The 12,515-nt window shown below is 46.6% G+C and overlaps 1 long non-coding RNA gene across 2 annotated transcripts; it reads right to left on the bottom strand.

The window, feature by feature from the left end:
• Positions 1-445: 445 nt before the first annotated feature.
• On the bottom strand, positions 446-3,113 carry LOC136481364 (uncharacterized). Of its 2 annotated transcripts, none has more exons than XR_010764684.1 (4): positions 2,989-3,113; positions 2,365-2,464; positions 1,573-1,654; positions 446-1,474 (listed from the first exon to the last, which is right to left on the bottom strand). It is a non-coding gene; the product is annotated as an uncharacterized lncRNA (long non-coding RNA). The 2 variants fall into 2 exon arrangements; XR_010764685.1 differs by having other exon boundaries at positions 446-1,387.
• Positions 3,114-12,515: the final 9,402 nt, after the last annotated feature.

Below are 12,515 nucleotides of genomic sequence, written 5' to 3'. Positions count from 1 at the left end.
ATTTATAGAAAAAATATCAATATTTATGACACCAAACACTAGATATATCGTGAAATATATTTTTCATAATGTATTTAGTTAATTTCACAGTTGTCATTACCATTTAATATAAAGCCAACCAAACTTAAGATAATTTGACTTAAGGTGATTATAAAAGTTGATTTATTTTGGGATGGACGGACTAGTATGAAACTATTGCCTCCGTCTAATAAAAAGTGGTGTCGCTATGGATTCGTACTGGTCCAACTCTCTTAATTTTGACCAGGTTTATAGAAAAATACTAGCAATATTTGTATCCCCAAATAAGTTTATTATAAAAATATATTCAATGATTTATCTAATAATACTAATTATGTACCATAAATATTAATGTTTTCTTATATATATTTGGTTAAAGTTAAAAAAAATGTTTGACTTCTTGAAAAGTGAGAATATGATATTTCTTATGGGATGGAGGTAGTATGGATTAAATAAAATTTTACAAAGTTGTTGATTACTCTCAGCATATATCTAAACTTGATGGTATTAGTTTTTTTCCCACAAAAATGCAGGTCATCTATGGCAATGGTATTGATACCGCAGCTGTTCAGCTCGAACAGCGAAAGAAAAGTTGGCCCAACTATACTCTGAAGGCCCTGTTGTTCGCTTTCGCCATGTTGTTTTCCGCGTACATGAATCTTTCTTCATCAACATCAATCACCATCAAAATATTGCTTGTGGTTGACATTGTGGTCTTCTTCATCATCGATGGAGTGCTCTACATAAATATGCCTAATTGGGGCAATGCCTTGGTCTGCATCTCTTGCCTCCTTCTACAAGTGGCCTTGTGCCTTCTAACTGTCCCGTTCAACGGATGCTACGCCTTCGCCATTCTCATCGTGGTGTTCCTGATCCTTATTGTTGCCCTTCTTCAACCAAAGTTTCAGCATTCAGTAAACAAGTATGTGCTGCCCTCCTTCAACACAGATGCTGGCGATGCACAGGGAGACATCGGTGATCAAGAGAATCATTACCTGAACCATTTATTCGACATATCAAATGGCATTGCCACCTGTGGCGGCCTGGTCACCGGGATCATGGGATACTACTCCTACATGGTAGGGCCAGTCACCGCAGCTGGGTTCTTGTTCTTCTCCACTGTACTTCTTGGGCTCTATCTGATGATGGTCATAGCGATGAGAGCTGTGTCTCCACCCCATGCCGCCTGCCTCGTCATCGTGCTCAAGGCCCTCCTCCTGCTCACTATCATTACCGCCTCAATCTCATTTGTTCACCGCTCAGTGACCAATCCACATGTTGCAAAGTAGACTCCAATCACAGAAAGACCCTCGCCTTGTTCAGACAATGTGACCAAAAAAGGCGGCTCCTCTCATTTCTGTTAGCTGACCTGTGAATAATGGGTGATACATCTTCACAGGCTGATAGTCAAGGTTTGGAATGTATTCTGGAATAGCTCCAGTCCCTATCTAGCAGGCTATGAAGAAATATTTTCTTAATCAAATCGGGTAGCTCAAACTTAATATATGAAGCAAGTTTTAAGTAGTAGATAAACAGGAAGGGTGTGCCAATCACCTGGCTATAACTAGTTGGTGTGCTTCCATCGGTGGTCTCCCCTTGCTCCCACGGAGGCAGCGACGCAAGGATCCAGTAAACTCTACAGCAAGTATATTGCAAATAAGAAGAAAAACAAAGACAATTCTTGTATTTGAGAATCATTCAAATCCAGTGAGCAATATCAATGGCAGCATTGTGTCTTTGAATTGGAATTGAACAGTTATTCCTGACTAAGTGACAAATTTTGGTAGTTTTAAAGAAGCACGTCTATGCTAGAAGAGCAACAGCTATAGACATGTTAATGTCAAATTCCTTTGATCTTGCTCTCCTCAGTATTTCCCTCAACATGGTGAGTGAGCTAGTCACAAGTGTGCAATAAAGAGGATTTCCTGAATTATAAATTTAGCTCACAGTTTGCAAAATAGATGGTAAGAAAATGTACCCACAACCCTTAACAGCCTGTTCACTTGCTCGTAAACGATCGTAAATTTCCAGCCGGGAACAGTGTTTTTCTCTCACACCAAACCAGCCAGCAGTAAATAATCCACGATACGATACGGCCTCCCGAACAGGCTTTACCCGCCGTGTTATATAATGTAATTTTACTGGTTCCAAGACAGCAGTATTACTGAGAATACAAACCGAAAGAATTTGTCAGAACTCTCCTTTTATTTCTGTCAGCTGAACTGTGAGTATCATGACTGATACATATGCAGCAGGTTGTGAAGATATCTTGCCTAAACTGGGTAACTCAAACTTAATATATGAAGCAAGTTCTAAGTATATAAACAGGAAAGCTGTGGCAATCACCATGCTACAGGTGCTAGTTGGTTGGTGCTTCCTTAGTGGCCATTCCTTGCTCCAACGGAGGCAGGGACGCAAGGAGTCAGGAACCTCTACAACAAATACACTGCAAATAAAAAATATCTTATTCCTGTTTTGTTGAAATAAAAAAAAAACAAAGACCATTATCATATTTGACAGTCATTCAACAACAAGAACAGAGAAGCTAGTCACAAGGGTGCAATAAAGAAGATTTCCTTAATCATAAATTTAGCCCAAGGTTTGTAAAGTACTAGATAGTACGAAAATGTTCCCACAATCCTTTCTTATATCCCCTTGCATTATCCAAAAAATTAGTCCAACATAATTTTGGTATCAATCTGCTGAACACATCACACAGGTTGAGAGAACAAATCAGCTGGCCACAGTTTTCGAAATTTCACAGCCTTGTAAAGATAATCCAATGTGAATCTGTGTAGTAATACATTCAGCATAATAGTTAGAATGGTGACAAGGTTACAAACTGACTACAATATCAACCACAAATAAAAATAAATAAAAAATAAGATTTAATTGTTCATGTCATGTCAAGCTGAATAAATGGCATGTTTTCCCCCCTCAAATTGAACACACCTATGAGCATGAGGTTACCAATTGCAGAGCAGAGCATTAGGCAGTGGCGCAGAGCAAGAGCAAGCCAGTTGTGAATAGATTCGCGGAAACAAATGGAACAAATTGGCAGCCCAATATCCTCAGCTGGCAGAGCCTAATCCCCATCCTGCCTCCTGATTGGACGACTGATGTCGATAAGTCGACTGATAGTCAGACGACTACTCGACTAGGATCCTAGAAATCTAGTCGAGCTAATCGGGTGGATGGGAGCTAATCCGGTGGGTGGGAGCTAGTCGACTGATAGCCGGGCGGGCAACCCACCAGTCTGGCGCGGCGCAGACGGCACGTGGTAGTCGCCGCCTCACCGGGCGGGTTACGTGCCGTCGTGGTCGCGCGAAACCCCCACGACGCACGAGGCCACGACGCGCGCGAGGGGTGACGGGTGACGGCTGACGGCTGACGGTGTTGTGTGTGGTTGCCGGGTGAGGATGCAATCACGATCACGCGGTCGCTTCTGCAGTTTGCACCACACACAGAGGGGTGGAGTCTCTGCACGTCGCGAGGCGGCGCACGCGCTTGCCTCATTGCCTCGGGCTGGGTTCTCTGGATATCCGACGGCGTCTGGCTTTAACTCTTTTCACCCTGTTCGCTTCATCGTTTCTACGGCTTATAAATCGACGGATGCTGTTTTATCTTGAGAGAAAAATACCGTATCATGATCGACAGGGTTTTTGTTTCTAGAGAGAGAACGTTTGAATGCCTGAGGTAGACAAGACAGGTCCGGTCCTGTGCTCCACGTGCTGTGCCTTATCTTCCGACGAAGCTTATGAAGTTCTGAGCAGTGAAATCGCCATTTCATCAGCATCATATCTCAGCAACTTGCGATTGCCTGCTTGTGTAGATGATGGTCGTCCGAAAGAAAGAATGCGTTGACGCGCATGTTACGTCCCGACAGGGATGCCCCGATGGAAGATGTCTGGGCCTGATCCTGGACCCAAAGCTTCACAAGGTCGGATTTTTATGCGGCTGCTTCTACGATTTTACACGTATATACCTACTTTCTCGAGGATGATGTTACTTCAAAGGCTTATATCCCTTCTACTGGTTCTTGTCCTAGTCTTTCATATCTTTCACGGTTTGTTCACATGGTGCCCTCAGCTATAAACACCTTGGTCTTTAAGGTCCTGTTTGGATAGTCTATTTTTTTTGTGATGGTTTGCTAAACTTTTGACAACATTAATTTTTTGACTTCTTGTTTAGAACCTCAAGAGCTCAAGTAGTCTAAAGTTAGATTCAAACAAGACCTAATTCATGTTTCGGAATAGATATGCTAAGTTCTTTGTGGCCTACGATACATCTTGTTTTGGGTCTCAAACCCCTTTTAAATGTAATGGATATCTTTCATAGTTGACACAAACAAAGGGATAGATCAAATAAGACAGTTGTTATTGAGAGGTGGTGCAACCATTTGTTGGACCATATAGCTAGTAAGAAATGATATGGTTTTCAATAAATGCCAACTCAAATTTCTTTTGTAGGTTTTATTCAAAGGAACACACTGTCTATGCACTACAGCAGACGGGCTCTTTGTCGAGTGCTTAGGGCACTCGGCAAAGCCCCTATTGCACTCGGCAAAGGCTTTGCCGAGTGCCGCACTCGGCAAAGAGCAGTTGGCAAAGAACCCGTCGGCAAAGGTTTCTTTGCCGAGTGCCACATATTGGGCACTCGGTAAAGCCTTTGCCGAGTGTCACGTCAGCACTCGGCAAAAAAAAAATCCGACGTCAACTCTGACGGCCTCTTTGCTGAGTGCCACCTCAGCGGCACTCGGCAAAGAATTTTTTTCTTTTTTTAAAAAAAATCTTTGCCGAGTGCCATGACTCTGGCACTCAGCAAAGTTGGGAAATTGGGTCTCTGCTTCCCAGCTTTGCCGAGTGCCATGGTCACGGCACTCGGCAAAGCCCTCTTTGCCGAGTGTGGCACTCGACAAAGAGGGGGGAAAATGCTATTTTTTGGTTTTTTGCTTTCCATCAGCACAAACAAAGAAATCACATATATATCAACACACAGCACATGATATATCACATACACATCCATATTCCATCACATACACATCCATAACCCATCACATACAGATCCACCATCCATAATACATCACATACAAATCCATTGTCCATAATCCATCACATACATTCGCATCATCCATGACAATATCCATCACAATATATATATGTCTCTAGTAGTAGTCCAACATAAGGCTAAGTCTAACATAAGTCCATGCAACATGAAAAGAAACAAATAAATTGTACCTACTGCCAGCCTCCCCACCCGGAGTGTGAACTGCCACCTTGAGGAGGGCCAATTGGCCACCCGGCCTATGGAGAAGGGCCACCTTGAGGAGTCGGGTTCGAACCCGCCGACTATGGCTGCACAAAGGAGAAGCGAATTCATGAGTATCTACAGGAGGGCCGCACAAGCTAAAAAAATAAACAACCATATATACTCACCGGAGTCCCTACAGGAGGAGAAGGAGCCACAACTGGAACGAGCAGCGACTGGGGCACGACCACACCTGGCAAGGCCTAAAGGCTCGCCATGAAGCTGAACATGTCCTGCAGCCTCTACGCCTCGGCCGCCCTCTGGGCTTGTACAACCTCCATCTCCAGCCAATGGGCCTCCGCCTGGGCCGCCTGCTGGGCCTCCAACCTCCGCAAGTCGGCGTATGTAACAAGCTCATTGAGAACTTACTACACATAAGGCTTCACTTCGTCAAGGTTCAACAACACATACAGCATGATAGTGCGCCACTCATCATGCCGCAAGGTCTTGGTGCCCGATGCGCTTGCCTTTCCGAGTTGCCCTTTGAAAAGGCTGAGGTTCGATGAACTCTCGTCCGCGTTGTAACGAGGGGGACGATTGTGCATGCTGGGAAGGCCATCCTTATAGTATGCTGTTGTGAAGTTTGACACCTCCTCCAGAATGAATGCCTCTGCCACAGAAGCCTTAATTTTGGCTTTATTTCTACACTTTTCCCGAAGAATCTTTAGACATCTCTCAATTGTATAGCACCAACGGGCCTGCACGGGCCCCCCCATTCGTGCCTCATACGATAGGTGCAAAATCAGATGCTGCATCGCTAGGAAGAAGCCGGGTGGGAAGATCTTCTCCAACTTGCAAAGCAACACAGGTGCCACTTTCTCCAAGTCATCAATCACGTCCCGAGATAACTCCTTGGCACAAAGCTGGCAGAAGAAATAGCTCAACTCTACCAGCACGCGCCACACATGCTCAGGGACGTATCCCCGGGTCATCGCAGGAAGGAGCCACTCAATCCATATGTGGTAGTCATGACTCTTCATCCCTAAGACTCGCATAGTAGACAAGTTCACTCCCCTACTCAAATTCACCGCATGCCCATCAGGGAACATTAACGTCTGGATCCACTGCAGTACTTCCTTACTTTGGTCCTTTTTCAAGACGAAATCGACCGGAGTCCTTCTCCATTTCTTGCCGGGCGCGGGAGGCTTCATCACTTGCTTTGGCCTATCGCACATCGTTGCCAGGTCTAGTCTAGCCTTAACATTGTCCTTTGACTTCTCAGGAATGTCCATGACTGTTGCAAAAAGCGCCTCGGCGATATTCTTTTCTGTGTGCATTACATCAATGTTGTGTGGAAGAAGAAGGTCATTGAAATAGGGGAGCCTAGTCAAGCCCGATTTATGAGTCCACTAGTGTTCCTCACCATATCCAATAAAACCACCTTTCTCTTTATCATATTTGAGAGCCTCTATCTCAGCACGGACCTCGGCACCGGTCATTATCTGAGGTGCAGGGTCGGTGACTTTAACCCCTTTCCTGAAGTCCTTGACGTCTTGTCTGAATGGATGGTCAAGAGGGAGGAATTGACGATGTTGGTCAAATGAAGAAAACTTGCCACCCCTCTTCAGCCAAGTGAACCTCACAACTGTCTTGCATATTGGGCATGGGAACTTCCCGTGAACACACCACACGCAGAATATGCCATACGCCAGGAAGTCATGCAGGGAGTAGTGGTACCACACATGCATTATGAAGTTCTTCTTTGTAGCTCGGTTGTATGTCAGTACCCCCTTTTCACAAGCAAGGATCAATTCATCAATGAGAGGCTCCATGAACAAACCCATCTTGTTCTCCGGGTGTCCAAGAATTATCAGTGATAAGAATACATTCTTGGGTTGAAACATGACGCTGGGGGGGGGGGGAGATTGAGGGGGATCACGAACACGGGCCAACAAGTGTACAGGGCCACCAGTAATCCATAGGGGTTGAACCCATCTGTTGCCAGCGCTACACGTACATTCCGAGCCTCCTCAGCTTTACCATGATGTATGCCATCGAAATGGGTCCATGCATCGCCATTCGATGGGTGTACCATCTTGTCAGCATTGTATCTTTTGCCATGTTTGTGCCATGTCATCTGTTTCGCGGACTCCTCTATCATGTATAGCCGTTGGATCCTCGGTATGACACGAAGGTACCGTAGGACCTTCGCAGGGATACCAAGCTATTCCTTCTTGCCATCACTAGTGTCGACCTCCAGATACCTAGAGGATTTGCACTTTCGACAGTGCGTTGCTTTCTCGTGATCTTTCCTAAATAGGATGCAACCATTCGGACAAGCATGGATGTGCTCATACGGCATCTTAAGAGCACGAAGAAGTTTCTGTGACTCGTACAAGTTCTTCGGCAGAATGTGACCCTCCGGAAGCAGGGATCCAACAACTGCCAACATACCATTGAAGTTGTCTTGACTCATGATACACTATGACTTGAACGCCATTAGGCGTCCAATGGCATCCAGTTGCGAAACCATTGTCTTTTCGTGAAGGGGCTTCTGTGCCGAAGACAGCATATCATAGTACGCCTTTGTGGATTCCTCTGGCTCGTCCTCTAATCCTTCACCGAACCATGCCTCCTAAAAGTCATCCATCCAGTCTGCTACCCCGGCATCTCCATCAAAAGCCTCGAGGCATGGTCTCACCACCTCCTCTCTAATACGATCGGCTTCACCATGGTGGATCAAGCAGGTATAGTTTGGCGTGAATCCATACTTGCAAAGATCTTCCCCCACGTTCTTCCTATTCTTTCTTACACGGTTGTCACATTTGCTGTAGGGACACGGCATCCGACTTGACCCTCTAGCAGCCTCGCCAAATGAATGCTCCAAGAAAGCATTAGTCTTAGTCATCCATTCTAGGGTCATACTTGCGTGGCTCGTGTACATCCAATCATGGTTCTCCATCCTCTGGCATATACATATGTAAGCGAGTAATATAACCAGCAATTGCATCTGCACGTCGTTCCTACCATCTAATAGGTGAGGATAGGTCCTAATCCCACCGTGGATGCGTAGATGAGGTCAGTTTCAATGCTCCGCTCCTATCCGAGATAGAATTTTGGCAGCACCTCCCCGCTGTTCTCCCGATACACGTCCTGCAAGGGAGAGTGTATTTCCAGAGAACAACAGGGAGGTGATGCCTAAAGTCTGTCTCGGACCAGAGCGAACCATGGAAACTAACCTCATCTACGCATCCACGGGCTGTCCAAAATACGTGGACAATCCGAAAGAGATACGGTCGTAGATATGCAAAGATCTGCATACCTTCAACCGTATCTCTTTCGAACGGGAGACGCCTAACTGGGCTACGTGACCATATAAAACATGCATGCAAAGGAGGAGGGGGTTATACCTAGGGTGGCGGTGGAGTCAGGCTAGCGGGGTAGTGGCGTGTTGGTGCAGTGGTGAGGCGATGCGGTGCAGGCAGACCAGCAGTGCCGACGAAGATGATCGGGGTCACCGAGTCCCTCCCACGGGTCCTTCTCCTACATAAAAAGGCAATAGGTTAGAATCCATTGAAAATTTCGGCAGCACCTCCCCTACACGGGGAGGTTTCCAAAACCTGCAAGAAACGTAGGCGCGATGGCCAACGACCACATATATACCAAACATAGGCACGAAGGCCAACAAACATATATATACCAAGACGAGCCATGTACTTTAGTTCTCTTTCCTTGCAGATGAAAGTATCAAAGTAGTACAATAACAAGTACTACTACCACTACAACTACTACTAACACTAACACTACTACTACTAACACTACTACTATCACTACTTACTACTAACAATACTACTAACACTACTAACTACTAACTACTACTACTTACTAACTACTACTAACACTACTAAGTACTACTAACTACTACAGGTGTAGGGCATACCTTCGCGACGAGAATGGCAACAACGAGGGTCGGCGACGACAGCGGGGACGACCGCAGCGGTGTGAGGGTCGACGGGCCTAGGCCGGCACCTTCCTTCTCCTCTCCTTCTCCTTCTCCTCCTCTCTTCTCCCCTCCTCCTCTCTTCTCCCCTTCTCCTCTCTTCTCCCCTACCTCCTCCTCCTCCTCTCCTCTGCAGTGGTCGCCGGTGGGGCAGTGGCCGCCGACGGGGGCGCGCAGGCAGGGGAGGTGGCCGCCAAGGGGGCCGGCGCAGGCGGTGGAGGCCGGGCAGGCCTCCGCGCGAGGCGCCGGCGCGGGGAGGCGATCGGGGACGGGTGCCGCGGGGGCCCGCGCGGGGAGGCACGGTGGCTGGGGCGGAGGCACGGGCCGGCGATGTGCGGCGGCGGCGGCTGAGGGAGAGAGAGGTGAGAGGGAGAGAGAAATGAGAGAAAGAGAGAGAGAGCGCGCCGGTCGGGCGCGGGTGAAGGGATAAGGGCGGCTTTGCCGAGTGCCAGATCGGCGGCACTCGGCAAAGTCAATTTTCTTCACCGAGTGTCGTGATCTGGCACTCGGCGAAGTTTAAAAAAAAATTCGGCAGCTCTTTGCCGAGTGCCAGCTGGGCGGCACTCGGCAAAGTTATTACTTTGCCGAGTGCCAACCCTAGGCACTCGGCAAAATAATTTTTTTTGGTTTTTTGCCACCAATTTTTTTGAAGCTTTAGTACACTACCACAAACAACATGTTTAAATTTGGGGCATTTTCATTGCCTTTTGGCATATTTCTATAGTTTATTTTGTTTTGTTGAATTTTTCTGGAAAATGTAAGTTTGAACTGCAGGTGCATCGAATAATGGATATCACATGTGGAGATGTCCTGGTTTGTGAGCATCGTACGTGACAACGTGCTCGAAACTTTTTCAATTTTTTCCATGGCATACGCATACGATACGGCGACAACTCGACAAGTTTCATGATTTTTGGAATTCGTTCGCATTTTATACAATTAAAAAACCACTCCCACGCAAGTTGGCGGCGTTGCCCCGTGAGCACGTTGATCGAAATTTTGAGACAGTTCTTGGATTTAGCCTAAATTTACACTAAGAAACAAGGATAATATTTTTTGAACGAATGCAATCCATTATTCGATGCACCTGCAGTTCAAACTTACATTTTTTGGAAAAATTCAACAAAACAAAATAAACTATAGAAATATGCCAAAAGGCAATGAAAATGTCCCAAATTTAAACATGTTGTTTGTGGTAGTGTACTAAAGCTTCAAAAAAAAATTGGTGGCAAAAAACAAAAAAAAACATATTTTGCCGAGTGCCAAGCACTCGGTAAAATAAATTCTTTGTCGAGTGCCAAATGGGGGGCACTCGACAAAGAGGACACCGCTGGATGCCGTTAGGCCCCTGCCAATCTTTGCCGAGTGACAGCCTTTGCCGAGTGCGGGTCTTTGCCGAGTGCCAGGCACTCGGCAAAGGCCTCTTTGCCGAGTGCCATATTTTGCCGAGTGCGGCGCTCGGCAAAGCAGGTCTTTGCCGAGTGCCTGAAATTTGGCACTCGGCAAAGATTTTTGCACTCAACAAATCACGTGTTTCCCGTAGTGATGACAATGGTCATTGTTGCAAAGGTGTGATGAAATCAAGGATCGCTTCTCTCAAGTTTGTCAGGCGCTAGAAACAGCGGTCATGCAGTTCATTGCTTCTTTTAGATGGCCAAATAATGTTAGGATTGGTTTTTGAGTGGATTTAGTTTTATGTGTGCCTCAGCATGTAAAAATTGGTCTGATTATCTTGGTTTCAAGAGATGAAGCCAGATCTTTTTCTTTATCTAAAAAGGTACTCGCCCCTAACCACATACGATGATACGACAGACACACATCTTAAATTATAAGTTATTTTAGTTTTTTCATAGATTTCTCAAAGTTTGGCCAATTCAATATTGTGACATCTACGATACTAAATAAATACACTATTAAGATGTATTTCATAGTCAATTTAATGAAATTAAGTTGATGTATGTATGTTTTTCATCTTTTATGTAAGCTTCTTTTTAAGTTAGAAGATGTGGGGGGTACGACCCCGGATACCCATGGCAGACCACATGGGCTATGCCCCCAGGGGTGGCCTAGCCCACAAGACAAAGCCTTGCAGGGCACGACTCTGATCGGCGCCTTCCGCAAGACATCTGTAGGATATCCTGAAGATACTACGAGATCTGTTAGGATATGTATGATCCCAAGATTCCTGTAATCAGTTATTACTTTCCGGTTATCTCTCAGATCTAACCGACTTGTAACCCTGCTCCTTGGACTATATAAGGAGGGTAGGGACCTCCTCCAAACACGCGTAATATCATACGATAGCTAATACAAACCAACAAACCACAGGAGTAGGGTATTACGTCATACTGACGGCCTGAACCTGTCTAACTCGTGTGTCTCTGTTGCCTTCTTGTTCTTGATCTCACGCTCCTCTGTCGATCAATCTACCTTCGTGGGATACCCCTCAGAGGACTGCCGGCGATATTCTGTCGATAGTTGGCGCGCTAGGTAGGGGGTTTGCGTGCTGCTTCCTTGTCAAACAAGATGGCTTTTTATGCAGGCTCTTCATCCCTCCCGCAGCCTGGCCAGGTCTTCATGGTCGGATCGATCTCGTGGATCATCAATGCTGATGGAGTCGGAGAGCTCCTTGAGCCGGTACAGATCGATTCTGCTCCGATCATCCCCGCACCTGCAACTACAGATCCGATCTCAGAACCACTTCTGGGGTCTCCTTCATCAACCACTCACCGCCCACTTCCTCGCTACCAGAGGAGGCAGATGAACAACGATGATCTGATCGAATCCATCGATCAGGTCGGTCTGAAGCTCGCCGATTGTCTCTCCATCATCGAATCGGCTCTGGACACCTAGGTTCAGCGTCGACCACCCTCCGATCCAGATCTGTCAGGGGTTGCTCGGCAAACTCTAGGGGGTACGGCCCTACCCTTCGGCTTCACCAACTCCGCCGCTAACTACCAAGACGCCCTGAGGGGCCAATTCGCCAATCAAGTGGGGGGACATCCATCCCCTCACCGACCAGCTCCCACCGACGATCAACATGTTGCACGCCTACCAACACCACGGAGCATCCCTCCAGACCATCTCGGAGGAAAATCCGGGCTCCGAGTCTCAGGGCTCTATGGAGACCCTCACCGAAACCTTCTCCGAGTAGCTCCTTCTCCCACCTTTCTGGGGTGGTGCGATCTTCAACATCAGCATCGATAGCCCTCCTCAGAATGGCGAAACCGAGGAGGAGCGCGTTGCTCGG

Source organism: Miscanthus floridulus, chromosome 9, assembly GCF_019320115.1.
Source record: "Miscanthus floridulus cultivar M001 chromosome 9, ASM1932011v1, whole genome shotgun sequence".
Classification (NCBI taxonomy): domain Eukaryota; kingdom Viridiplantae; phylum Streptophyta; class Magnoliopsida; order Poales; family Poaceae; genus Miscanthus; species Miscanthus floridulus.
The sequence above is the reverse complement of the archived record's forward strand: the minus strand, read 5'-3'. Positions and strand labels throughout refer to the sequence as shown.